The sequence below is a fragment of the Oryctolagus cuniculus genome, chromosome 18, assembly GCF_964237555.1.
Source record: "Oryctolagus cuniculus chromosome 18, mOryCun1.1, whole genome shotgun sequence".
NCBI classification, from domain to species: Eukaryota; Metazoa; Chordata; class Mammalia; order Lagomorpha; family Leporidae; genus Oryctolagus; species Oryctolagus cuniculus.
Genome location: NC_091449.1, coordinates 68,500,322 through 68,517,215, shown reverse-complemented (window position 1 = coordinate 68,517,215; position 16,894 = coordinate 68,500,322). Strand labels below are relative to the sequence as shown.

Sequence of the window (16,894 nt, the reverse complement as noted above, 5' to 3'; positions counted from 1 at the left end):
CCTGGGCAGGATCTGCATGCACGCATTGTGCACACGCACGGGACACAAGCACCGGATGTGCGGCAAAGGCCGGCAAGATGGCGGCAAGAGCAAAGGGGTCGCAGCTTTCCTGCAGACGTACTCATTTACCCACAGCAACCGTCACGTTAGATTCACAGTGACATATCACTCATGTATGTCCCAGGGCATCAGCTAACGCTCACACGCGAGCATTCGCAGATGACCGCCCAACAAGGATTCTCAGCAAATCAACCCCATCGATAACCGCCCAGGTGTGCGGTGTGCACTCGCAGGTGGACGCTGGCACAGCACGGATCGTGTTTACGCGGCTTCCCGCTGTGCTGCACAGCTAAGCTGCAGCCACACCAGTGTCTGGATTCAAATGGAGGCCCTGGGCTGCATCCTGCTCTGGGGCAGGCCTCCCCTGCTGGCCACTGACCAGGCCCCCGGAGGGCAGCCATAGGCACTGGGGCCCTGCATGCAGAGCCAGCCCCGTGCTGGGGGCTCCAGAGCCGGGGGCGGCCGCCTGCATGGAACAAATCAGATGACAGCTGCTCAGAACCAGGACCCTCGGCTGCCCCGGGGGTGCGAGTCTCGGGCGGTCCCTCACCTCTCTGTGCCCGTTGCCTTACCTGCAAGACAGGGCAAGGGCACACACAGAGGGCAGCTGAGGGGGCAGGTGATGACCGCAGGGCCCCACTGTGCCCACAGACCCTGGCCACACACCCCATGCTGTGTGGTCCTTCTCAGAGCTCTGGTCAGGAGGCCAGTGTGGGTGAGTGAGAAGGGTGGGCGGCCTCCCCTGCCCCCTCCTCCCGAAGAGCAGGGCTGGCCGGATGCCTCCCTGCTGCCTTCGGGGTGGGGGTGGGGCTGCCCTGCCACACCTTATTGTCCTCCGGACCACCCTTGCCCAGAGACCCGGGCAGCTCTGCCCACCACGGCTCCTCTCCTGACCTACAGTGGTTGCCCCAGCCAGACTCTGTGCCTGGGCGGTTGGCCGCTGCACTGTGGCTCCTGCCTGGTCCCGTGGCCAAAGCCATGGGGATGTGACAGCCGGAGCAGCCTGGCTGCTGGGCGCAGTGGCCTCCTGTCGCTTGGGGTGGAGAAGGCCTGTGGCACACACAGCCTCACGGGGTCAGGCAGCCTGGCCAGAGTTCCCCCAGGGCCAGGCCTCTCCCCCTGGGGTGGGCCGTGGGGCGAGGTGGCTCTGCCAGCTGCTGGAGGAAGCAGCGCAGGACGGGACCCAAGTGAAGCCCCCCAGGCATCTAACCCCTGATGGGTGGGCACAGGGACGCGGTCTCCTGGAACCGGGGTCCACTCAGAGCGTTGCCCAGCAGTGCCCAAGAAGCCAGGCACATCCTTTCCCAGAGGCTGTGAGAGGGACCAGAGGCGTCTGGTGTTGGCCACATGGTAGGCGGGGCTTCCTCACAGGCACCGTCTCCTCCCGAGTTCGTTCAGGGCCACTGGGCGGAGGTCGCCTGGCTCCCCAAATGGACAGTGGGGCACAGGAGGCAGTGCCTGCAGAGGGGACTGTGCACGCGTGTGGCCTCTGGGGGGCGAGGCTGCCTGTCTCAATTCCCTTGCCTGGCAGAGTTTGACTCCAGGCCTCAGGGGTAGCCGTGGGACCCCTGCCCTGCCTGTGGCCGGGTCCCTCACATACGGGCAGGGGAGGCCACGGAGCTGTAGCCACGGCCATAGCCTGGAGGCTCTTCAAGGTGACAACTGCCGGGGTGCAGGGGGGCCTCCCCAGGAGAAAGGAACACCTGCGCCCACACCACTGCTCAGACCCCTGGCGCTGAGTCGGCCTCAGGAATGGGGTCACAGAGCCGCCTGCCACACAGGCCCTGCCACGGCAAACCTTGGAACGTGGTGCCGAAGGCCACAGAGCCAAAGCCATGGCTGCACTCAGAGGGGGGGAGGGACGGATGCAGGGCAGATGGGCGCTGGCTGGAAGCTGCCAGGGGCAGCGAGGCCTCAGTGGGATGTGTACAGGGTTTCTTGTGGGGTGATGGAAGGTTCTAGAAGTAGATGTCAGGGATTGTGGCATGATCATGTGAACAGCGCGCCCGGAGAGACCCCAAGCGCCTGCCCGGAAGGGTTGGTGTGGGGTCGGCACCCGGCCCTGCCCCTGCCCCTCTCTGCAGCCTCCCCAGGGCAGTCCCCGGCAGTGGCCATGTCCAGAGGCCGCAGGGGCAGGCTCTGTTTACACTCGGCCACCTTGGCACAGCAGTCCAGGAGGAACGCGGAACACGCCGCCCGGGACGCTCCCAACGGTCACATTGTGCTGGTGCCCGTGCCCAGCCGGTCGGAAAGCCTCAGTGGCCGTCATGAATGTCGGCTCTGTCTGGCCGCTGGCTGGGACGCCGGCCTGGGAGCAGCCCCAAGACAGGACAGACGCTGTCAGCAGAGCCAGGGACGCTGGGGCACGGAACGTCCCCCTCCTGCACCGGCTGCGGCCTCTCCCCTGGTGGGGGAGGGGAGGGCCATTCAGACACAGCTCATTCATGCCCGGCCCTGTCCCCCACTCCGGAGTCACCCAGCACCCACTGGGGCACTCTGACATCACTGGGGCTGGCACAGCCCTCACTGGCTGCTTCTTTCACTGGCGACCCCTTACAGCCACCGTGAGGCCCCACGATGACCAGGTGGGGACATCTGTCCCCTGCCCGCTTTTTTTTTTTTTGACAGGCAGAGTGGACAGTGAGAGAGAGACACAGAGAGAAAGGTCTTCCTTTGCCGTTGGTTCACCCTCCAATGGCCGCCGCGGCCAGTGCGCTGTGGCTGGCACACCGCGCTGATCCGATGGCAGGAGCCAGGTACTTCTCCTGGTCTCCCATGGGGTGCAGGGCCCAAGCACCTGGGCCATCCTCCACTGCACTCCCGGGCCACAGCAGAGAGCTGGCCTGGAAGAGGGGCAACCGGGACAGAATCCGGCGCCCCGCCCGGGACTAGAACCCGGTGTGCCGGCGCCGCGAGGCGGAGGATTAGCCTAGTGAGCCCCTGCCCGCTTTGTAAGGCAGACCCAGACCCCTCTGCAGCTCGCAAGGCTGAGTGCGACTTGGCCCAGGGTCCCGATGTCCCCAAGCTCACCTTCTCTCCTGGGAGGGGCCTGAGCTGTGGGGCTGGGGGCGGATAGGGAGGCTCCCAGCCCCGGTGGCGGCAATGGGGCCCCTCTGCTTCAAGCGCTGGGTGGCAAGGGCCTGCACCAGGCTTTGCAGGCGGCCCCATAGTTCCCAGGCAAGCCCCGCCTTCCAACCCACCCCCGGCCACTCCCCACAGGGCATCAGCGGAGCATGTATCTGGAACTCCAAACCCCAAAGCCGGCTCCATCTCAATAGCAACGTCATCCTCGGCAACCCCAGGCAGAGCGCGGCGAGTGACGGCCAGGAAGCTCAGAGCCCCCGGGAGTCCACCAGAGCAGGCCCTTCCCTGGGACCAGCAACCGCGGGCCACTGTGAGGGGTGGGGCCCGCGGGCTTTCGGGAGCATCTGGAGGCAGGAACGCGCAGAGCTAACTGCAGCCAGCCCAAGTCCCCCGGCACCCCTGGGGTGGGTCCCTGCCGCCCGGCTTCTCCCCCCTCCCCAAAGCTGGCGTGGCATGCGTGGGCCAAGGGGGAGGTGCAGAGTGATGTCGACTGGGAGGAATGCCGGGGTGGGGGGAGCCCTGGACGGGTGACAGCACCTGATGAGGGAGGGAATCCCGTGTCGGAAATGACAGACGCCCCCGCTCAGGCCAAGGGGGCGGCTTCCCGCGTGCTCACGTGACGGGCTGCGTGTGACGTGCCGGGAACAAGGCAAGCAGGCCACGTACAGCACACGCATGTCAAAGCTGGGGCAGCCACTGAGCTCTGGATGCCTCTGAGGGCCCAGAATAAGAGCTGCCCTGGGTGCCCACAGCCCTGCGGTGTGTGGAGGCCTGGTGGGCAGCGCATGGGCTGGATGTCCTGTCAGTCAGCAACCTGCCCAGCTGTACTGGTCTGCCTTTCCTTCTGTCCAGGGAAGTGGCGAGTCCTCAGCCAACTTCACGATGGGACTGAGGAGCAAGACCGTGGTCAGTCCCCGAAGACAGCGGAGGGTCAATGGTCAGGAAAGCTGGGAGAGGCCCGAGAAGCCAGTGTGGGCCACACCTAGCCGGATCTGAGCACAGTCCTCCCCCTGCTCAGTTCAGACCCCAGGGCAGTGGTCAGCTCTGTCCGCGAACGGGCGTGGCTCATTTAGGGGTCAGTCACGGGCCAGGAGCGGGGCTACGTGGAGGTGGGCTCCACTGCGGCGCTCGTCTGTCTGGGTGTGGGTGGGGCTGTGTCCGCTGAGCCTCCGTGGCTCTGGCAGGGTCTGCAGTTCAATGGAAATGGTGCTGCTGGGAGGAGGGCAGCGTGGGGGCCAGGGCTCTCCAGGCGGGGGAGGGGCAGGATGGGGGTGTCCCAACAGGAGGCGGGAAGGGTCTGGAGAAGGACCTGCAGGGCTGGGGTAGGCGAGGAGGCGGTGCCGTGGCCAGTGGAGCTGCCTCCCCCACCCCCCTTCCCAACCTGGGCCCTCTGGAAGGAACCAGAGCCAAGGAGGACCAACCTTCCCGGGGGGAGACGGCAGGAACCTGCAGGGCCGTGCCTGACTGCAGTGCACAGCCCCCCCCCCAGATGTTCCACCTCTGTGGCCAGCTGGCACCTCGCACCCTTTCTATGACCCGGTAGGGCCCCCACCTGCCACACCCCCACCTGTGCCCTCTTATGCCGCGGGCACTGTTTCCATCGGTCAGACCCAGGAATCCTCGGGGCAACTACCTATTTATCTGATGGGAAAATCAGGGCCCAGAGAGGTCCGGGGACTTGCCCAAGGTGCACCCTCCCCTCCTCAGCCCCTTGTCCTGGGTGCAGCAGCAGACAGGGCGACCGCCCTCCCAGGAAGCTACGGGAGCCACTGACTTGGGCGCTAGCCACGGCGGCAAGGTCCCAGAGGAGGGAGCGAGGCCGGGCTCTGCGTCCAGGCCTGCCTGGCACTCGGATTTACTCCTGTCCGGCAGATGTGAGGAAGGGGCAGAGGCCTGCTGGGGTTCCCGGGGGAAGGCGGCAGGGTGTGTGCAGGGGAATCCCGTCTCCGGGCAGTTCCTTGGGCGACGCGTGGTCCCAGGTCGGCGGGACCAGCATCGACAGGCACACAGGCGGCAAGCCTCCCCAGCCTCGTCTGCCTCAGCGACTGTGCGAGGGGATGAGGCCCCCGTCACGGGAGGTATTCAAGCAGCCTGTGACCTGGAGCTGGGGTCCGAGGGAGTCTGGAGAGAGGACTGAGGTTCGTGACCTCTAAGTCCCCTTTGACCTGAAGCCCTGGGACTGGCTTGATTAGTCACCGACTGCCCAAGGAAGTGGCCAGCTCTCCTGGGGGGAGACCCTGCGGGAGACCTCTCAAGTCATCCCCTGCCTTCCTACCGGCCTTGAGTCTCCACCTCCTCCTAGCTTGGGCAAGCCCTGTCCTGTGGTCTGGGGTCCGCCAGGCCGCCTCCCCCACCCCTCACCCAGCCTCCGCTCGCCCGTCCCCACAGTGAGCCGACTGCACTCATTTTCAGGAAGGCAGGGGCCCCAGCGCACCCCCACCCAGCCCGCTGCAGAAGGGGACCAGAGCCCCCCTTGCGGGATGCAGAGGGGCTGCACCACCGGCAGCAGCATCAGCCACTCTGAAGTCGGACTGAACAGTAACACGTGGCACAGTCCCTACACGGCACCCAGAGGAGCTCCAGGTGGGAGTCCAGGCAGCTAACGGCTTCCGCCTGCGTCCAGCGGCCTCACTGCCCCCAGCCCAGGGTACAGTGACAGAGTCCCAGTGGCTGGCAAGTCCCTGGAAGCCCCGCTGGCCTTCCCTTCCGGCCACTGCCACGCGGGGCGCCCCCGCCCCACGGGTTCCTCCACCCAAATTACCCTGGCCTGGCGAGTCCGTGGGGGTGCAGGACTGGGTGGGGACACGGCGTGGCCCCCCCTCCCGGCAGGAGCCCAGCAGCGTGGAACCCCTGAGTTGGCCCAGACAGTCCCCACCCCCACCCGGGAGCTGCCACGGCAGCTGCCCAGTGCGCCGAGGTCCGGCAGGTCCTGGGACTGACCCAGGGAGGTAGCACCCGGCTTGGGGACGAGCTGCCGGGATCCACGATGAATGAGCCGGGTGGCCCCGCTCCCCGGCCCGCTCGGCACCCCAAGCACTTCAGGAACTGCCAGGCGGGGCTCCTCAGCGCTGCTGCCGATGCGCCGGGCAGGGCTGACCGAGGCCGGCCCGCGGCCGCCGGCCGGGCGAGTGGGGCCGGGAGCTGGCGGGGCGCGAGCAGCCAGGTGACACCCCCACCCCCGCCCAGCCCTGGGTCCCGGGGGCGCCGCCGGTGCAGGCCGCCCTGCCCCGGGCCGCGGCGCACGTCACTCACCTCCTCCTCCGCGGGCCGCTCTGCTCGCCGCGCTGGCGGCCACGCGCGAGCCCCCGAAACGCGAACGGGGCCCGGCGGCGCCCGGCCCGCGCAGCCCCAGCGCTCCGCGGCGCCGAGGCTCAGTCCTCATCCCCGACCGCAGGCCCGCCCGGGCCGCCCGCCCGCCGGGCACCGAGCCCCCGCCGCGCGCTGCGCCTCGGGCGGGGTGGGAGGAGAGGAGGGCGCCTCCACCCTGCCCAGGTCCGCGCGAGCCGGCCGGGGGCGGCGCGCCTCGGCCGCGTCCTCGCCAGGCCAGCGCCCCGCGGCCGCGGCGGGGCTGGGCGCTCGGAAGGCCGGGCGGACGCCGGCCGGCAGCCCGCGGGGGCTGCCCCAGGAGGCCCGGGCCGGCTTCAGTTACAAACTTCACCGCCCTCCCACGTCCCCCCCCCCCCCCCAGCTATTTTTAGAGCTGCTTTTCCTAGGTGTTCGGCGGTGGGATCCCCGTGCACGGGGTCCCTGGTGGGAAAGGTGTTACCCGCCCACCCTCTCGCTGCTGTTCCTTGGCCAGCCCACCCCCACGCAGCGGCTGCCCCGTGCTGCCGGGACGGAAGCGCCCGGTCAGCACAGCTCTCAGAAACGCGACCACAACTGCCCCTGCCGGGTCCAGCCGCGGCTCGGTGCCTGCACCTCCCCGGGCACCAGCGCAGCGGCCAGCGCTCCCTGTGCTCCTGGTGGGGAGGGAGTGAGGGTACCCCAAAAAGTGTGCGGGAGGAGGGGCCCAGCTGATGTCCCTCACCCTCAGACTGGCGGGTGCGTTCTGGAAGCATCCAGGCCCCTGGAGAGGACGAGCTGTTTCCCCGCGTCCTGCACCGGTGCGGGAGCCGAGGTCAGAGCCGAACCAGGCCCAGAGCGCGTGACGCCCCTCCAAGTTCAGGGCCCGCACACTCTGGGTGTCCCCCGTCCCCTCCTGAGGTTCTGAGAAGTGCAGGGGCGTCCCTGCAGAACCAGCGCCAGGGCCCTAAACTAGCAAGTTCGGGTTGCACACCCTTTGGGGAGCACCTTTCTCATGTAAAGCGAGGGCTAGCACCGGGTGTCCGGTGAATGGGCTGGCCCAGCCCCCTGGGCATTCCTTTCTCCACGCGCCTGAGTGCAGTTACTGCCAATCAGAGGCGAGCAGAGGGCCCAGCTCGCTGGAATGTGAATTGCCAGGGGGCCCAGGGGCTGAGGCCCCACGCCCCACCAAGAGCCCCTTGGTCCCCAGCCCCCGCGTTACATTTCCGTGGCGTCTCAGGGGTCAGAGGGGCCTGGGATCTCCCTCTCCACACAGCACAGCTGGGAGGGGATCAGGAAGCCCCCCACGGTGGGGCTGGATTTCAGTCCCACGGGACTCCCTGGTGTCTGCTTCCTGGTTCCCTGCACCAGCTCTGTTCCTGCTGCTGAAAGGCCGCGGTCTCAAGACCCATGTGTGATGGTGTGCGCGCATATGTACATGTGTGTGGGGGGTGTGCCTGTGTGCACGTGAGTGTGTACACGCACAAGCACACACATGTGCAAGTATGTATGTGTAAACATATCTGAGTGTGTACACATATGAAGTGCATGTCTACATGGGGGCGCACACACATGAGCACGTAAGCACAGGCACATCAGGTATACACTGAGTCATGCACACGTGACTGTATGTGTGCACGTCTGAGTGTATACAAGTGGGAATGTGCGTGTGCATGTGTACGTGTGTGCAAGCATGTATATGCGAGCTGTACATGTGTGGAGATGTGCGGGTGTGCATGTTACTGTATGTGTGAGCACATGCATGTGCAAGTGTGAATGTGTGTGCACACGTGTATGCACACGTGGATACATACGTGAATATGTGTGCAAGTATTGTGTATGTGTGTACTGAGTGCACACACGCGTGTGTGCACATGGGTGTGCATGCACACCTCCCCAGCCCTGGTGCACCTGACACGTGGGTGTGAGAACCAAGAGGAGCTTGCCCAGCTGAGCAGCCCTGTGCCTTGGCTGGGCTCTGGCCAGAAGGAGCCGGGCTGCACTGTGCGCTCTTCCTCTCTCGCCTCCCCGGCCCACAGCCCCCACCCCCGGCATGTGACCTCGTGTTTCTCCACACCCAGCAGTGTCTGGGGACCTCCCAGCTGAGGGTGGCTCTTGGCATCTGCCAGGAGAGACGGACACCAAGTGACCCACAGCGCACAGGACGGAGTCCTCGCGGCAGCCTGTGGCCCCAGATGCCTGTGGTCCAGAAGCCTGGTGTCAGCGCTCCCCCGCTGGCCGGTGGTACCTTATAGCCCAGGTTCCCCGGCCGCCAGTGCTGGGCAGAGGAGCGAGATACTAGATATGAGCCCCAGCTCCTGCCCCTTGCCCTGAGCAGGGATCAGAGCTGGAAGGTGCCCAGGGCGCTAAGCCTCATGGAGGAAAATGGCCCAACTATGGCTAGTGCGTGCACTCACTCACAGCCTCCTGCCCAGCCAGGCCCCAGGCCCCGAGGGCTGGAGGCCTGCCGCGGGCCGCCCTCAGGGAGAGGCGTCGTGGCCCCCAGCGGGCGTCGCCAGAGTGGGGCAGAGCTCCTGAGTCATCCCCCTGACCATCCCCCTGACTCTGGCCTCGTGCGAAAATGAAACCACACACATGGGGCGGGCCGAGGGGAGAGCTCTGGCAGATTCCAGGAACATCTTGTCACAGGGCCACTCCAGCGTGGCCCTCAGAGCCTGGAAGCGGCCTCCCACCCCTGCTCTGGGTATGGATCCACACCTGACCAGCCCCATGCACCAAGACCCTCCACGCTGGCCAGCCTGTGTCAGTGGCCGTGGTGTGGGTGTTGAGACCTGGCTGTTTGAACCTTCCCAAGCAAGTTTCGCTGGTGACCTTAGCCCCATCTTCCAGAGGGGGAAACTGAGGCTGGAGGCTGCAAAGAGCCCATTCTAAGGACAAGGGAGTCAGGGTAGAGCCGGTCCCGGTCCCGGGCACTGACCACTGCTGCTGCCTTCTCCCTGAGGCCGGGGTCAGGGCGAGGGGAGAGCTGCTGCCGGGGCCTGGGCTGGGAGCAGGGGGGAGGGGCAGACTGAGCGTCCGCCCACGCTGGGTGGAGCAAGGGCCCTGCAGTGGGGTGTGGAGGCTCGGGGGCCCCCTTACGTCACCAAGTGCAGAAGCACAGGGCACCTCCTGGGGCGCGTGCTGGGGGCCGCCTCAGGAACATGAGGGCATCCGTCAGCCCAGGTTCAGGTCGGCGGCTGCACCTGATGGGTGTGCCGGCCCCTCCCTGAGTTTCCACCTGGTCTTCTAGGAAGAGGCAGCAGGACAGCCACTGCCCAGGAGGCCTTGGTGCCGCACGTCTGCCCTCCCTGGTAGTGGCTGGGAGCCCCTGGGGGTCCAGGCAGCTGGACACACAGCGGAGACAAGAGGAGGCGACTGAGAGGACAGACCCTTGCCAGGGTTGCTGTCTCTGACCCTGAGACCAGGCCCCTGCCCACTGCCCACCATGCCCCTCAGGCATCTGGGCAGGACTAGGGGGCCAAAGGCAGGAAAAGAAACAAAGAAACCACATAGGCTCTGGGCAAAAAAGCGAATGGCTGAAGCCCAGCACCCCTGACTGCCCACCCACAGTGCAGTGCTGATGTGGTGCACTGGGGGGTCTGCTGTGCCTGGGCTGGGGGCTCACCCAAAAAGTGTAGTAAATGGGAGAGGAGGGACGCAGGGTGGGGTGGGGGACAGGGAGGAGGAGGAGGAGGAGCCCATGGCCAGGCCAGAAGCCCGTGTGAGCTGCACCCGGCCAGTGCTCCAGGCTAAGTGGCTGTGACTCGGATGGACTGGGTTGCACCTGTCCCCTCTGCACTCAAACGGCAGCACGGCCAGGGCTCCCTTCCCCGGGGTGTCTGGACATGAACCTGTACACACACGTGCACCTGCTCCCACATACCCCTGCGTCTGCCGAATGCCTTGCCCAGTCTCCTGGACTCACAGCACTGAGCACACCTCCACCACCTCCAGGAAGCCCACCTTGCTCCCCACAATCACGGGCTCCAGCCACCTTGCAGTTACAAGGGGGATGAACCAGTCCTGGCCAGGGCCCACCTGTGCCCCCAGCTCTGTTGAGTCCTGGGGCCTGAGCAGATGTGCCCCTCCCACTTCAGAGAGAAGCGGGCCCCTGGGGGCTTTGGGGTGCCTGTGAAGGAGGCCTGCAGCCCCTCACACAGGCTCCACTCTTTCTGGACATGCCTCTGGGTGTCCCAGGTGCAGGCAGCCTGGGCGCAAACCCCAGACGGGCCCGGTGCCTGCCGTGTGGCTCGCCTGCCATACTGGGCCTCGGGCCCCTGCTTGGCCGTGTAAGCCTGTGCCAGCGCGGGGTCCATGAGCGGCCGCCCCCGCGGCTGCCCGGGGCCGGGGCCTTTCTGACTCAGCCCCTCGCAGGCCCTCACGATGGGATTCCTTCCCTGGAGAAGGAAACAGGCAGCCGCGTAATCCAAGCCAGCCGCCTGGGGCATGAATGGGCCCTTTCACGGGCGGCTGCAGGGCCAGGGCCTGGGCGGAGGCGGCTGGGCAGTGCCCAGGGCAGGCGCGGGGCAGGGAGGAGAGGCTGGTGGCCTCAACTCTGGCCTGTGGCCCTTGGGCCCCCTTTCCCTCTCCCCTCCTGGGTGTCCCCTCGCACAGCGCCCAGCAAACCCCCACGTCCCTGCTGCCCTCCGGTGATCAGTGCCCATCCACGTTTGGCTGGGCTCCGACGCTGAGCCGGCGCCCGGCAGTAAAAGGCACATTGAGGTGTTTTCGTGCTGCTGGGGGTAACGGCGAGGGCGGGCGCGGACAACTGGCCCTTGTAGCCAGGGCCGCGCGGTGAACAGCAGTGCCCTTCTCCCCAGCACCTGGGCCCGAGGAGACGCCCCCGCCGCGGGCCCCCTGTGAATGGCCTCAGTGTCCACAGGTTTTCTTTCCGCATACCTGGCCACCGAGGCTTCCAACATTTTTCTGGAAAAAATGTGGCTCGGCTCCCTGGGAGCGTTCTCTGTCCAATGGTGTCTCCGTCCCAGGCCGGCCCTGACGCCGGCCACGCCTTCCTCCTCTCCATGACACCACAGAGAGACCTGGTGTCTGTGGCGCCCCCTGCTGCAGAGCCCCGATGACAACGCCCGCTGGTCAGTCCCAAAGAGGCATCTCCATGCCGGCCGCGTGGCCCCCTTCTGGCTCCGGCTGTGCCAGGCCGTGAGCTGGGGGCAGGGCACACTTGTTGAGTGCATGGACGAACAGCACAGATGGAGAGAGCCTGGCAAGGGACAAGCTTCGGCCCGGAGGAGGCCACGCCCGGCACCCTCGCCTCACCGGCCGCCCTGCCCCTGGCGCTGGCCCTGCCTGTGCCGAGCCGTCTGGTCCCAGTGCTTGCCGAGGGGCAGCTCTGCGTCTGACCAGCAGCCCTGGGCAGCGAGCCCGCGCCCTCTGTGCCTCCGTTTCTCCACCTGTGGCTGTGGAGGGATTCAGGACAACCCGGGCAGGGGCTCTGAGCTGGGCCTGCGAGCGCGCAGCGCCCCTCTCTGGGTGTGTCTGGGTGTCTGGTGTCTGGTCTTCTCCTCACGCTGCCCAGTCACATGGGCTACAGAGGCAGGCCCACAGAGGTCACCGTCCACCTCCCTCGGGACTTCCGGGCTGTGTGCAGGGACCCAGAGCTAAGTGAAGGGGCTTCTGCTCCGGGGCCCTGTGTGGCCCAGGCTGCCACAGAGACTGCTGGGTGGGACACACCTGTGCCTGTGCAGAGCATGTGAGATGCCCCTGCTCGGGGTGCACTGTCCGAAGCCAGGCACGCGCGCAGCCTGCAGGTGCCCCCAAGGGCCGGCGCGGCGCTCAGAGCGCGGCAGCTCCCGACGCTCACGCTGACAGTTGCCAGTGAAGCTTGTGCTGTGATGGCACGAGTGGCGTAGGGGCCATGTGAAGCAGTGCCCCACCCATCGCAGGGACAGCCGGGAGGACAAGGCTCGCTCGGCTGGAACCCACAGCCTTGCCCGCTGGGCCCCACGCTGCCGCGGCAGTCCCCGCACCCAACCACCCCCGCCCCGCTGACGCAGGTCACGCTGGTCTGGGCAGGTTGCCATGAAGACCCCCTGGCCTTGCGCATCGGACGCTTCTGCCACCTAGAAAGTCGCTCCCCGCTGCTGACGGTGCCAGCCCAGCAGACCCCGCCTCCTCGAGGACTTACTTAGCTGTCACACAATCGGCGGCCCATTCTGCCCACCTGCGTGACATAGTCCGTCTCCCTCACCATTGTATGCGTCACGCCCCAGACACCCCATGCAGTGTCCACGTGCCCATGACACCTGGCGTGTTCATTCATGTCCACTCCTGAGCCTGCAGCGCTCGGATGCCCCCATCGCCGGGGGCCTTTGTGTTCAGCCCACTGCAGAGTGGGACAGGCTGGTCTGCGCTTTCCATCTTATAGATGAAGCAGCTGAGGTCAGAGAGGGGGTGTGGCACGTGGGAAGCCAGGGTGGCACTGAGGCCAACGGCCCAGCGGAGCCCTCTGCGGAGCTCAGCCCTCCCACTCTGCCGACCCGTCCACCCTCCCTGGCTGGAGCTGCTCGGTCGGGGTCATTTTCTTCCTTCCACTGCTGCCCGCTTACCTCTTCACTCATCTCCATCACTGCAGGGTGGCACCCTCACCCCACACCCGGCTTGCAAAGGGGACTGTGGCCCTTGGGGCAGGTGGCCCTGCCAGCAGCTGGCCATGTGGCCTTGGTGGCTTGCGCTGCCTCTTGGATCCTCGGTTTTAAAATATTTATTTATTTGAGAGGTAGAGTTACAGACAGTGAGAGGAAGAGACAGAGAGAGAGGTCTTCCTTCTGTTGGTTCACTCCCCAAATAGCCGCAGCAGCCGGAGCTGCACCGATCCGAAGCCAGGAGCCAGGAGCTTCTTCCCAGTCTCCCACGCGGGTGCAGGGGCCCAAGCACTTGGACCATCTTCCACTGCTTTCCCAGGCCACAGCAGAGAGCTGGATTGGGAGATCGTGCCCATATGGGACGCCAGTGCCACAGGCGGAGGATTAACCTACTGTGCCCCTGCACCAGCCCCTCCAGTTTTCTCGTAAGTGGTGGTCATGAGCACACAACGATGGCACAAGGTGTTCCAGGGTGCCTGACAGGGCTAGCGGATGGTCATCACCACAAGGACAGGAAAAGATGGCGACAGTGATGGTGAAGAAGATGAAGGTGATGGTGATGATAGATGGTGGTGGTAAGACGGTGAAGATGACGAGGATGATGGTGGGGACAGTGGGGCCCCAGGGTGACACGCTGGGATCTGCAGGAACCCCACATCAGGCACAGGAAACACGCTCCACCGCTAGGAACAAGCAAGCACACACGCTGGTGCTAGGTGGTTGCTTCTGCTCAACTCACACAGCTGGAAAGAGCTACAGGAACGCTGAATCCCAGACATGCCTGCTTGGAGTCCTGCTGTGAGTGCCCCGTCCACAGCACGGCTGTCTCACACCCGTCCTGCTCCAGTGTGAGTGTGAGTGCCCCATCCACACCACGGCTGTCTCACACCCGTCCTGCTCCAGTGTGAGTGTGAGTGCCCCGTCCACAGCACGGCTGTCTCACACCCGTCCTGCTCCAGTGTGAGTGTGAGTGCCCCGTCCACAGCACGGCTGTCTCACACCCGTCCTGCTCCAGTGTGAGTGTGAGTGCCCCGTCCACAGCACGGCTGTCTCACACCCGTCCTGCTCCCGTGTGAGTGTGAGTGTGAGTGCCCCGTCCACAGCACGGCTGTCTCACACCCGTCCTGCTCCAGTGTGAGTGTGAGTGCCCCATCCACAGCACGGCTGTCTCACACCCGTCCTGCTCCAGTGTGAGTGTGAGTGCCCCATCCACAGCACGGCTGTCTCACACCCGTCCTGCTCCCGTGTGAGTGTGAGTGCCCCGTCCACAGCACGGCTGTCTCACACCCGTCCTGCTCCAGTGTGAGTGTGAACACCCATCCACAGCACGGCTGTCTCACACCCGTCCTGCTCCAGTGTGAATGTGAGTGTGAGTGCCCCGTCCATAGCATGGCTGTCTCACACCCGTCCTGCCCCAGTGTGTGAGTGTGAGTGCCCCCTCCACAGCACGGCTGTCTCACACCTGTCCTGCTCCAGTGTGAGTGTGAGTGTGAGTTCCCCCTCCACAGCACGGCTGTCTCACACCCATCCTGCTCCAGTGTGAGTGTGAACACCCATCCACAGCACGGCTGTCTCACACCCGTCCTGCTCCAGTGTGAGTGTGAACACCCATCCACAGCATGACTGTCTCACACCTGTCCTGCTCCAGTGTGAGTGTGAACACCCATCCACAGCACGACTGTCTCACACCCATCCTGCTCCAGTGTGAGTGTGAGTGTGAGTGCCCCGTCCACACACGGCTGTCTCACACCCGTCCTGCCCCAGTGTGAGTGTGAACACCCATCCACAGCAGGGCTCTCAGTTCTGTCCAGAAGACTGGGCTTGAGCTCTGTGTGTGCCAAGCATGGCTTGAGACATCCAGCAAATCCCTCCCCCTCTCAGATCTGTTTCCTCTGTCACGTGGGATGATGACACCAGCACAGTTTTTGTCTTGTGGTTCCTAAGAGGATGGGACGTGGACATGAGCCGGCCGTCTGCCAGTGGGCGACTGTGGGTGCAAAGTGCTGACCACACACGCACACGGCCGTGTGGATTTCCGGAGGGGTCAGAGTCTCCCGCCCTGCACTTCCTGCCCCTCTCTGCATGGCTGGTACCTTGGGCTGAGGCGGTTGCCATGTCTGTGAGGCCTCGTCCGTGAGTGCTGGCTGCATGAGAACCCACCCTACAGGCAGTGCCTGAGCAACGCCGGCCCCTCTCGTGGCGCAGACAGCTGCCAGGGAAGTTTGTGGGCTTGGGTTTATTCGCTGGTGTCTGCGTTCTGCAGGCAGCTTGGGGGCCAGGTGGTGTGACGGTTGGTGTGTGGTCAGTGTGGTGACAGGATCCATGTGGTCATGGGCCTCTTGACCTCTGGTAGTCAGCCCTGGGTGGGGTCAGGGGTCACCCAAGTGCAGGAGAGCAAGGTTTTTCAAGTTCTTCTACGTGAGCGTGTTGGTGAAGATGATGGTGGTGTCAGATGTCAAAGCTGAGCCCAGGGGAGTACAGAGGACGGGCCTGAGGGGGAGCCTCAGAGACACCTTGCGCAGGACCAGGTATGGGGTTGAGCGGAATTTGTGGCCACTGTGTCAGCTGACCACTGCGGGGGTAGATGACGGGGGCTCGGGGCTGGGCCCACTGCTTTGCTTTCTAGGAGCCTCAGTTTGCTGACCTGCCAAGTGGGGAGGCAGAGAGCTGTGCCGTTAACACTGGAGGAGCCACGGCGCTGCCCTGTGCCCCTGCCGTCACGGCTGTGCCACAGAGCCAAGAGCGTGGGCCTCCTAAAGACCAGGAAGGACAGCGACACCTCACGTGCACAGCGGCTCTCGGCCTGTCCAGCAGATGTCCGCAGCGCAGTCTGGCCTGCAGACTGTCCATCAGGGGGCTGTCCTCAGGCACGCGTCTCTGGTCCCCCTGTGTCCCTGTGGCAGAACCAAGGGAGCTGGCCGTGAAGGGGACTGACCAGATGACTCTGGGATGCACGGGGCTCCTCGGTCATGCGGCCTCCCAGGCCAGGCAGCGTGGTGCATGCTGACTTGCTCCAGCTCTGGGTGATGGGTCTTTAAATTTATTAAGGCGCTGTGGCGTAGTACGCTAAGCCTCTGCCAGCAGCACTGGCATCCCAAACGGGTGCTGGTTCAGGTCCTGGCTGCTCCTCTTCTGCGCCCACTTGGGAGACCTGGAAGAGGGTCCTGGCTCCCAGCTTTGGATCTGCCCAGCTCCAGCCACTGTAGTCATTTGGGGAGTGAACCAGCAGATGGAAGACCTTTCTTTCTGTCTCTCTGCAATTCTGTCTTTCAGATAGATAAAATCTTTTTAAAAATTATTATTATTATTTTTCAAGCAGGGGACTATTTCACGGCACACAGATATGTACAGTCAGAGTGGCTACAGGAGCTGTGCACAGGACGTCCAGTATGTGTGGGGTCGGGCCCTCCAGGGGCTGCAGACAATGCCCTCAGGGCTGTGGGTCCTGCCCGGGCACAGGGGCACCAGGAAGGCTGGACCACAGGAGACTGCGTGTCACATGGGGGTGCCAGGCTATTGGGTTTGGAGGGAGAGCTGCTGCCCCAGGGCCTGCAGTCAGTGGGGTGAGGCGCTGCAGCACCAGCCACCTGGGCCGTCTCAGTGAGACCTGGGCGGACCTCGCGGGCCCCAGGAGCAGAGGAATTTGTCCGAGGCTGGGACCTGGGGTCACGGCACCGCCCTGGCCTGCGCAGGCGCCTGCTCTGGTTCCAGGCAACACCAGGTAAGGTAGTTGACCGTGGGCCTCAGTGTCCTGCTTGGTGGGACTGTCCTTCCCTCAAGGCTGTTACGAAGGACGTGAGACAGAGCCTGCTCCAGGGACTCCGGGGGCACCGTGCTCTCTGCTGGGACACGGCTGTGCACGGCAG

The 16,894-nt window shown here is 65.2% G+C and overlaps 1 protein-coding gene across 7 annotated transcripts in view; it reads right to left on the bottom strand.

The window, feature by feature from the left end:
* The window catches only part of ZNF469 (zinc finger protein 469), a 211,679-nt gene that overhangs the window by 33,668 nt on the left and 161,117 nt on the right, over positions 1-16,894 (bottom strand). For 2 of the 7 annotated variants that reach the window (XM_070061900.1, XM_070061894.1), the window contains exon 1: positions 6,397-6,807. The exons of the other annotated variants lie outside the window; for them this stretch is intronic. The gene's annotated coding sequence lies outside the window, so the exon portion shown is untranslated. Of the gene's footprint in view, positions 1-6,396; positions 6,808-16,894 lie in introns of those variants that run through there. 7 annotated transcript variants of the gene reach the window in all.